At 34.6% G+C, this 11404-nt stretch overlaps 1 long non-coding RNA gene across 1 annotated transcript in view; it reads right to left on the reverse strand.

The window, feature by feature from the left end:
- Nucleotides 1-955: 955 nt before the first annotated feature.
- The window catches only part of LOC106101330, a 15609-nt gene continuing 5160 nt past the window's right edge, over nt 956-11404 (reverse strand). The window contains exons 2-3 of the long non-coding RNA XR_001225501.1: nt 1466-1509; nt 956-1263 (exon numbers count right to left, since the gene is read on the reverse strand). This is a non-coding gene — a long non-coding RNA (uncharacterized LOC106101330). The remainder of the gene's footprint in view (nt 1264-1465; nt 1510-11404) is intronic.

The raw sequence follows: 11404 nt of genomic DNA on the forward strand, positions 1-11404 counted from the left end.
CCGCATTAAATTATAAAAATTTCATTTTATTGTTCACATTTGTCAAATGTTAAAATGTCATGACATGTCAAACCATGGCAACCTTGCTTCTTTGATTTGGCAACAACTTATGGTCTCTTTCCCACATTAAGAGTTTTTATTCAAAATATTTACCCCTAAATTTAACGATGTGAAAATATATAGCCTAAAGCGTGATGTTAGTGTAGGGATTTTCATTAAAAAAAGAGTTATTCGAAAACATGCTGTGATTGCTGACATCTTAGGCAATAGAAAGTGTGTGTTTACGCTTTATTATATTACCCAATAACTAAAAATAAATAAATGTCTATAAATTTTAAATCTAATTTACCTAAATAACTTGGGCAAACTAAATGACACAGCGTAGACCTTGGACTTTGTCTAATGCACTACATTTAACTAAACATTCGTGGAAATTCACCACTTCATAATACATTGCTGCATTAGTACGCATTCCGAAACATCTCGTGCGTTCGATCGCGTCAATGTATAGTACATGAAATGTAGATGTAAAATTTGAGTTATACTGAAACATGTATTGGTAGAGGGTGGGCGGCGTAGCGTGACGGAAAAGCAGGTTCATACAACGTGACAATTTTTTTTTTATAATATAAAGTGGCAAACGAGCAAGCGACTACCTGAATCCACCGAAATGGAAAGCGACCGCTGCCCATAAATATCCGCAACTGCAGATGCGTTGCCTACCCTTAATTGACGGAGGAGGAGACGCACAAAAAGAGGACATTTCCCCTTCCTATGCGTCTCCTCCACCGTCAAATCTATTTTTCCTACCCATCCTTTCCTCTTAAGAAAAGGGTGGAAAGGGAAAGAGAAAAGGGTGAAAAGGGAAAGGAAAATTAATACAGAGTTCATGAAAGTATTAGCAGGTTTTTTATTTCATGAAACATTTCAGCTACACTTCGAAAATCTTGACCTTAATTACACTATATCCGATACTAATTTAAACTTTTTAGTTAAACATTCGTTTTCCTTTGACCAGTTAGACATCGATGTGAAAATTTATTAATCTTAAAACCCACAGGAATAAATGAAAAACGCGCATTTATCTGACTTTTACTTAACATACTAATTTTTTAAATTGTTTGTTGCCAAGGATAAGTGAAAAAGTAAAACAAATGGTCTCCAAGCCCGCATTACTCACAACGTAATGAATTGGTATTTCCAGGGTTGTCAACATTTTGTAGTCATTTCAGTACTATTCAATACACATTTATTCTGAGGTAGCTATGATAAAAAATATCGTTTAAGATTCGTAATTTTAATCGTAACATATTTGTAAAAAAAAACTTTAGTAAGTAAAAATCTAAAATTGGCTAAGTACAGTTCACAACCCGCGTTTCAACAAATAATCTTATTGACAGCCCTGGATGTTAGCCGTCTTATTTAATGACAACAATTGTTCAAAGCGCCGATAAGTACTGCTTACCTTAAGTTACACGTGCTGCTTAGAACATGCATTCACATGACAAACTGCAACAAAGAAAACTATATATAATTAACTTACAAGAAAATAAAAACGATTCAAAATGATCTATTACTTAAAGGGAAAATTTCTGGTAATTCGATCACAGAATAAACCAATCTTCTAATAACAATGAAAGTTTTTAAAACTATTAAAAGCAGAAATGTATAAATGTAGACGAATCAATAGATATAAACTTTCAAATTGCAATTCAAACGACAAATAACCTTTCGTAAATTACAACTAACGGAGTTATTAATAGTGCAGTTGTTGCTAAGAACATATCTCACGGCTTCCATTGTTGGTGCATTTGCCACCTCGTTTTGATCCATTGTTGTGCTGGAGATCGAGCGATACTACGACATGGTCTCTATTATCGATGTTTATGCGTCGAGACGCCATTGTCTCTTAGAAAAGTCGACTTTTAATCGTTCCAAGTGATTTATGTACCAATTTAGCACAACATCGATATGTTTACGACTGCAATGATACCTACTCTATGTCTCGTAACTGTTTAAATTGAGCTCACTTCTTATCGGATCTTTTCTAATTATTACGATGAAAGACATTTATGATATTTTTGAAATAATCAAAACAACCGCTTTATTGACAAGAAGAGATATAAGAGTATATTTTATCGAGTTACATTTTATAGCTCGAACCATCCGATATTCGATACCGTCTAGTTTTACTAATTTTCAATTAAGTATGTCGATATTAAAATCTAACAATTTACTGCAAATCGAACAGTCGCCCCGTTACATATCAGCTACTCCAACTAGGTTACCCACCAGAAAATCTACATATTTATATTTATTATAATAAAGCGTAAACGCACACTTCTTTGTTGCCTAAGATGTCAGTAATTACAGCATGTTTTTGAATAATTCTTTTTCAATAAAGAACCCTACACTTACGTCACGCTTTAGGTTATATATATAACGCCATTAAACTTAGGGGGTAAATATTTTGAATAAAAACGCTACTGTGGGAAAGAGATCATAAGTTGCTGTCAACATCAAGGAAGCAAAATTGCCATACTTTGTCATCATGTCATGTCATTTTGACATTTGCAATTGAATTTGACAAATGTAATCAATAAAACAATTTTCATAATTTCATGCGAACGAAGTCGCACGGAAACAGCTAGTCGTTTATAAATTTTATTGTCGTCAAGATATAAGCGATTTTCATAAACATAAGTCTCGTTAGAGTGAACCGCGGCGGGGGCCGATCTATCGCACGCAGTAAATCCTTCGCTAGACCTAGACCAGTCTAGAGTTAGACCCAAGCATTGTCTCGAGGCGTAATGAGAATAGAGATGCCTCCCACTGATATAAACATTGTAATGCCTTTGGAAATATCACTACTCAGCTAACTCATTGTAAATATGAATTACCTACATTTTACCATTAAAATATTTTATTAACTTTATTGGTAGGCAATGGATATTGCATACCCTCTTCGACGAAGGAAGGGACGCATATTAAAAGGATATTTTCCTTACTATGCGTCCACTTTGCCGTCAAATCTACTAACCTTTCCTAAACGTAAAAAAAATGAGGGAAAACTACACTAAAATCAAACCTCCCGTACCGCACACTCATCAGGCGAAACACTGAATTGCTTCTACTTGACCCGTCATCTGTGTGATTGTGATTTGCACGATAAACAAGCCAGTCCTTTCATACAACAGATGTTACTGGCATCTGTAATAGATGCCAGTAAGTGTTATGCATTCTTTGCGATTGAATTTATCAACATAGAAAAAAGTTGCAGTGTTTCTTTCTTAAGTACAAATAAAACATAAATGAGCCTTGTTAAAATCTTTGCGTGCGTTAATCCTATCGTAGCTTCCGAGCGTGTCGGGAATTCTTTCACAAAAATGAATGGGGCCCGGGATAGAAATCTTTCTCACGGTCAAAGCCATGGGAAGATAGCACATATCCTTATTATTGTATAAGCGGATACGAAAAGGTCAGCCACATTTTAGCAATAGTATGCATTCCTTTCGCATTAAGTTTTGTGTTGCATTTCTTTATTCATTAGATTGATACGTCGAATGTTATTTGTGCTATCAATTCTAGCAACAATAACTCATCTAACACAACCAACATTTGGTCCAATACAATGATTGGCAATCACCATCCAACGCTCACAATGGTATAAAAAAGACCAATTTCAATCCTCATGTAATTCTGTTTGATTATGATTATACAGCGATTATTAAGGTAATTATTACGCGGTCGGAGTCTCCATTGTGGCTTCATCAGAAGCATTTGCGTCACAAGCCGTATCAAGACGTGGGAAGCGTACTATTGTTTCGTACAATTTCTCAATTTAAATTCTCTTGACGTGTACAAATGACGTATAAATTGAAAAAAAAATGCTTTGTAATTATTGAAAAGTAATGATAATTTTCTAATATGAATTAACATTTATTATAATTAACTTCTATTGCATTTCAATGAGGACATATCGTACGATGGATATTTGTTAGAGTTTGTAGCCTAAACTGCTGAACGGATCTCGATGAAATTTAACACAGATGTAAAGGGTAGTCTGGAAGAACACATATGCTACTTGTTTTCTTTAATTACATCCCGACAGAGTCGCGGGATAAAGCTAGTATGTAATTATGAAAACCCTAGAGCCTCTCTCTCAAGATCCACGAAACTTTCCTAACTAAAGTTTAAACCTTATGTACATATTTCAAGAGACACGCAAATCCGTGTGTAATAAATGGTATCACATGCCTCGAGGATGCAAGCAAAGACACGACTTTTCTTTGGAATCGTTCTTTAATGACTGAAAATGTCCCCACCCGAGGCATCGTCTAACGAATATTTAATTGCACCATAACATTCAAAGATCGACACAAACGTGCTCCATCTACGTTTATTAACCAATTATACTTCTTTGAATATAGCTACGGGACAATCGACTAACGACAAAATAGTTGCCAATAGAAATACCACATCAAATATTTGTATTACATCCTTATCAGAGAAAACTGTATATTGACCATAGACATTACAACCTTATAAGTTTCTTACTAGTCATGCTAACAAAAGTATTCTTCCTGGAAAGATTCAATACATTTGAAACACAAAATTCAACATAGTCTAGGACCGAAACTTCATTGCAGATTTCTACTAAACGTCAAATCAAAAAAACTCCTATTTTAGTTACTTTAAACCAGTCTCAGTAATCAGTAATAAGTAAAGTAGTAAAGCGTAAACACACACTATTTTGTGGCGTAGTATGTTAGCAATCACAGCGTATTTTTTAATAATTCTTTCTTTAATTAAAAGCCCTATACTTACGACACGATTTATGCGATATATTTTCACGCGTTCTAACTTTGGGGTAAATAAATTGGAAAAACCCTTCACGTGGGAAACGGACCATAAACTACAAACTGCCAATATTAAGGAATCAAGGTTATTATGGTAACCGTAATTTTGAAATTTGCTATTAAGAATTTGACAAATGCAAAAAACAATAAAATAAGGTTTTTATAATTTTATACGGATGAAGCCGCTCGGGAACAGCTAGTAGTTGATAAAGTAACAAATAGCATACCGTCAATGCATACGGTTACGTGGGAAGAGTCATGTTAATGCTACCGGTCCGCGAGCTCTGTCATTGCGTTAACGGTACATCAATGGATAGTATGACTATGCAATATCTATACTTTTATAATAAAGCGTAAACACACACTTCTTTGTTGCTTAAGATGTCAGCAATTACTGCATGTTTTTGAATAATTCCTTTTTTAATAAAAAGCCCTACACTTACGTCACGCTTTAGGCTATATATTTTCACGACATTAAACTTAGGAGGTAAATATTTTGGATAAAAACCCTAATGTGGGAAAGAGACCATAAGTTGCAGCCAACATCATGAAAGCAAGATAGCTAAGGTTTGTCATGTCATGTCATTTTGACATTTGCAATTGATAATTTTTGCAGTTGTGATATTTATACTTTTCTGTAGCAAATCGCACAGAAAACACACATATGATTTTTAATTACTATAATTAAAAACCTCAAGAATAAAAATACAATGGGTTCTTTGCCTTACACCGACATAAACGGTAGATTCGTTGCATTTTAATTAACATGCAAGCGTATAAAAACTCTTGCACTCAAAGAAATCAACACGATTGAAAAGTATTCCCACGTGTGTGTAATTTACATGTTTTCCTTCTCAACTCACATTTTAATTACCTACTGGGCTCATCAATTATAAGCTACCAGGGACGCATAAACTACCAAGCGTGCGCAACCATAGATAAACTAGAACCATATAAAACTAAGCAAGATAAAGCAAATTTAATAGCTGAAATAAAAAAAATATTTAAAAGCTAAGGAGTTTTTAATGTGTTTTGGGTAAAGTAAAACCTGTTTGGTGTGTACTGAAGTGTTGAATAACATCGTGAGAGCCGTCGCTTCCGTCCGCGGGCGGAGGTTGACCGCAGCCACGATAGTATCTCCCTCTAGCGGAGTCACCACGAATTAATAACTATACTTGAATAACACTAGAATACTTCTATACAGATTGCACGCAAAATGTGCAGATATTATGTAACGAAAGAACTACGCCGTCCTTTTCATGGACTATGTTTTTCCTTCCTTTTTCTTCAAGAAATAAGCACACTTGTTATTACCCAATACTGCCTCTGCAGTTCCTCTGATGCTGGCATTGGATCACTTAACACCAGACGACCTGATGCTTGCTTGACGCATTATCGTTGAAAAAACATCTCTTTCAACACACATGTATGTAACTCAGTCACGCGCAGTTTAATATTATTAACAAAAACTTGTTTGATATCGTATCCTTTAGGTACCTTATAATTTTTACATTCAATTGTTTCTTTTACAATCATTAAACTCACAGGAAATTAAAACGCATAAAAAGTTACAAGACAAATTCACACAAATAAATCGAAGACAATTTTTGTGCAGCGAGATGCAAATCTCAAACGGAAGTTGCAAGCGCCTCGCTTCAATTTATCGATACCATTAAGCTTTACAAAACACGCTTAAAGCTCGAGATAAGGACCACGTGAGCTTTTTAATCTGCAATCTCTTTCAACGCCTGATTAATTTACAGCCCTCGTAATCCGGACATGCGGTTACAACGCCCAGTTAAATCTAACCTGTACCCTGTAACCGCTATCTCTAAACCCTTTTAACGAACAATAAAACAGCTTTCCACTACGCGATAAAACGTCAGTTTCATTTTGTACATGAACTTAAGCATCTTCAATAATAATCGGACGTAATAAAATGTGTGTTTTTGTCAAACTGAATTACTAAATCTATGATCTTAGAACCTTAGAATCAAAATGATAAGCACACATTAAACATCTTACTTTATCGAAGGTTTACTTAACAACAACTTGATAGGATCTACAACTTATTAACGGTTTAATTCTTAATTCCAGAGGTTCAACACTCATGGTTTAGTCTCATCGCTTTTGTTCTAGTATTTCTAAAAATATGTCTTAAGTCATGTTTGTAGTAAATATTTATTAAAATTTATAGAATTAAGAAAGTCTATATCATAACAAGAATTTATAGCACTCAAGGTACGTTAATAAATGCGAAATCAATACATAAAAGGGAAAGCAAGATCAACGAGTTTATAACGTGGACATTCCACGTACAGCGATGAATGCGTTAATACCTAGTTTATTAAACTGACTAGAAAATAAATATGGATAAGATTTAATTCATAAACAGACAGTACTCTGTTACTACCATACTATGATACTAATATTATACATGAAATAGTTTGGATGGATGGATGTTTATTAGAGTTTGTAGTATTAACTCTGGACGGATCTCGATGAAATTCGGATATGTAGAGGATAGTCTGGAAGAACACATAGGTCGCGGTCAAAAGCTAGTTAGTCATAATTTACTTAACATATATAAGAAAATCACACGAATTACTATGATAGTCGTACGATGACTTGATCGTGCCGCAGTAAAGACTCTATTTAATTCTAAAGCCCTTATGATTTATGTGCGCCTGGTAGCTCAAAGCGGTCAATTCGCTGAATAGCGCATGACTCTGCGCATTGAGTCCCGTGAATCGTGCGCAGAAGCATAATAAGCAAGGAGCCATTCAATTGCTATCATCGCCACGGCCTCTTAAACTATTTAACAACATTCGATGAATGTAAATTGCACTTATTTCGTATTCACGTGAAACACGTTCAAAGGACGCGTTTTTTGTGTTAATTGACCCTTCATTCAGCTATTGAATGAATGGTAAAGGAACTTAAACATTCGTTCAATCCGTTCAATTTGATAGTTGGAAATATGAAGTTTGGAAAACTGACCATTTACGTCACTAATTTAGGAATATGCAATAAATCATTCTACAAGCAATTTATGTAAATGAGAAAAAAATAAGAAAAAAATTACCTACTTTCGAATAACCCGCTTTAAAATAAAAGAAAAAATTGTTTATTCACGCTTGTTTCCTGGTACAAAGTTACTGGACGCCTAGTACTATTTACCTATTAAATTAACCACTGCGGTTGCGCGGTATCAGATAAACTACGGTCGCCATTACGCCTTCACCATGGTGGTCTCCGCTTTTTCATTGCTCTACATTAAATTATCTTCCGTAAAGTATAATAACATTTGTATCATTATTTTGTTATTTATTGAAATATTGAATAGCTAACTAATAGACTAATAAACTTTTATTGAAGAAAGAAAATGTATTTTTCAATAAAAGCCATACATTTCTTACCACAGACTTTATGGAATGACCGGATATTTACCGGATATTTGTAGATAAATTAATATCGTATTTAATAATTAGACCAACATAAAACCAGACTGAGATTTATAAGTCTCATCACTGGTTCGTGAATTCTGCCCGTTTGTAATGTTCCTAGGCAATTATGCTGAAGTATTAATATTGTGCACATACCGTCCAATATACGTCTTACTATTAAGGCTAGACAAATTACAAAAACGCGTAAATCACGAACCAACGGTGACATGCATATCAATGCTTTATCACGGCATAGAAACGGCAGATAAGATATTTGGTATAACCTCAATTATATCCAGTAATAAATATTGCTCTACATGAAACTAAGAAGGTAGAGTTAGGAAAATGTTGGAAGTAACAAAAATATTTCGGTTACGGATGGCAAATATCTAGACTACCATGATATAAAAAAACACGTCTTAGTATAGTTCATTGACTCTTAATATTTCAGGGGCGATTAGAATCCACGGAGACCAAAAAGACAATAAAATGAACGTTTGAACTTGTGGGGGAAAAGGAAAATAAATCTTGAGTTTAAAATTTGAATAACATTACATAAAAAGTGTGAAAATAATTGTTTTAACAAAACACTTACCAAAATAGTTTTTTTCAAGTCATAATCGATCGCACAAAATCTTCACAATTACTTTTAAAACATAGTAAAAATTCTATCAAATAAATCTAGAAATTGTTCTAGATATGTTTTTAATAGATTTCATTTTAAATAATTGTTTATTACTATCCAAATTAATTACAAACTGTAAATTTTTAATTAAAACTATTCATAGTAACATTCATCAAAAGCAACGAAATGAATGACAGTAAATTAAAAATGGCGTAAAAGGAATTCATTAAATAAATTTTAAAAGTAATAAAATCCAAAGAGGTGTTATTAACAAGCGGTTTATTATTAAACAAATTAGAAAGTTTAAAAAAGGTAATTGTTTATCACTTTAAAGTAATGAAAACATGGGTATTTATTGTACTAACATACTGGAGTTTTAAAGTGAACTACAAGTGAAGTACCTTGCTCGGTTTCTTTCTTATACTAAAAAGATATTGTTACCTGCGTAAGTAGTTCGCATCAAAGGCAATGGGAACCCATCAGTCAAACCATCATCACTCGGACAAAAGGGCCGAAACAGACCTCGTATAGGAAAGAACCGTCGACCGTGTCATTACAGTGCGGCTAATCTTACAAGACACGTCAATTCAACATCATAGTAATAAAGAGACACACAGACACATTCCGAGAGGGGTCTCCTAAAATTGGTCGCGTACATTAGAACTCAAGCATTTCGTGGTTGGAGTTTCTCCCAATTACATCGCATCTAGCCGGCGATTGGCCGCGCCGCCAAGCCGCGAGGAATCCAAGCTGTCGTGACTGTGATAAAAAAAACTGACGCAAATTGCCGATACGCCTCGTGCACACAATTTTATGCTCCGACTTCGTAGAACAGTCTGGATTCGTCATAACTCGAAACAATGACGGGCACTCGAAACACAAATCTATCGAGCGTTAGAAATTAGAAAATCGAGTCCGGACCTGGATTGGATTAATTAACGACGGTTCGGTTGCCGCTAATAGTTTAATGCGTCGTGAAAAAAATCGATTCATCTCAACATGACCGTACGATACTCGATTGTATTGTTCTAATCGATGTTTTTATGGCTGTATATCATTCGAGTCGAGACAGCGGAGTGTTACGGTATTCAATGATTTAGGGAATCAAATGTCGTGTTCAAAGATTGTAACTGTTAGAAATACGCATTGTCTTTTATAAACGTCTTTCATAAATGAGTTTTGCAGACTTTGCCGTGGCATTGAGAGATAATGATGGCATACGAGTACATCGATTACGAACTTTACTCTAAAAACAAATAGATTTGACGGTGGAGACGCATAGGAAGGGGAAATACCCTCTTTATGTACGTCTCTTCCTCCGTCAATTTAGGCAACGCATCTGCAAGTGCGGATGTTTATGGGCAGCGGTCGCTTCGCCATTTTGGCGGATTCAGGTTTCCGCTTGCTCGTTTACCACCTTTTTGTAAAACAAAATCAATAAAACACTAAATTATCAGCGTGATACACAAAATGAGATAAAAATAATTATAATGAAAACTATTGAAAGAACTAAATCAATTGAACTTAGTCGTAGAAGAGACCATTGTTTAAGAAGGAAGAACAAACAAGGAAACATTAGTACACTTTCGAAAAAATGTCGGTGTTACTTGTAATTTGTTCCACTGCTCCAGATCATACCTACGATCAAAAACAATCACAACAGTACTAAATTGAGCCAATATTATAATGATTAAGGGATATTGTAAAATCAATATTCATCAGGTTTCCATTACCCTTGCTTATGAATAAGTTTACAATGTTATTTATAATCAATGACGATGTTTTTAAATAGCTCCCGTCGGTGTTCGAACAATAATTTCGTATTGACGACTCATCGTTCTCAAGTTCGATTTGTCGCGGCGCATGATCTATTTTTTGTCGATCACTGGCTTTGTTTAAGGGCTGGCATAAATGAAAATATAAATCCAAATAGAATGATGATAACCGTGTTTATATCATCATCTACTGGGTGGTCCAATTCGGTGTAGGTAAGGCCCGTTAGATATCAAATGTTTTTGACTAGAAATTAATCTAACAAATTTCAATGGTCGCCATTAAAACCAAACCCTGATGGACAGTAAGAGAAAGTTATTAGTAGTCTTAAAATGTCAAACATAAGAATCTTTATGCTTTTATCATCTTAAATCTACATTTGTCGACATTAAAGAAGTAATGATTAAAAATGGAATTAAATTCCGAATACTAACACGAACGATGAGCCATTACTCTAGTCCGATTTCTATTATTTTGATTGGGTTTATTAAGAGTATGAATTTGTATCATAAAGTGGCAACCCTAGCGTTTCCTAGTGTTGTCCACTGGCTATGTCGATGGATGTAAATGTCGATGCTTATCTCCGGGCGATTCGTTCCGCGCGGGGACTCCGCCGCACATTGGGCTGTACCCAGTTGCTCCATAGACAACTTTATCTGATGTTTGAAATGTCTCTTTTTTTTGCTTGAATGTGCTTTGTA

The sequence above is a fragment of the Papilio polytes genome, unplaced genomic scaffold (assembly GCF_000836215.1).
Source record: "Papilio polytes unplaced genomic scaffold, Ppol_1.0 DF823991.1, whole genome shotgun sequence".
Taxonomy (NCBI): Eukaryota; Metazoa; Arthropoda; class Insecta; order Lepidoptera; family Papilionidae; genus Papilio; species Papilio polytes.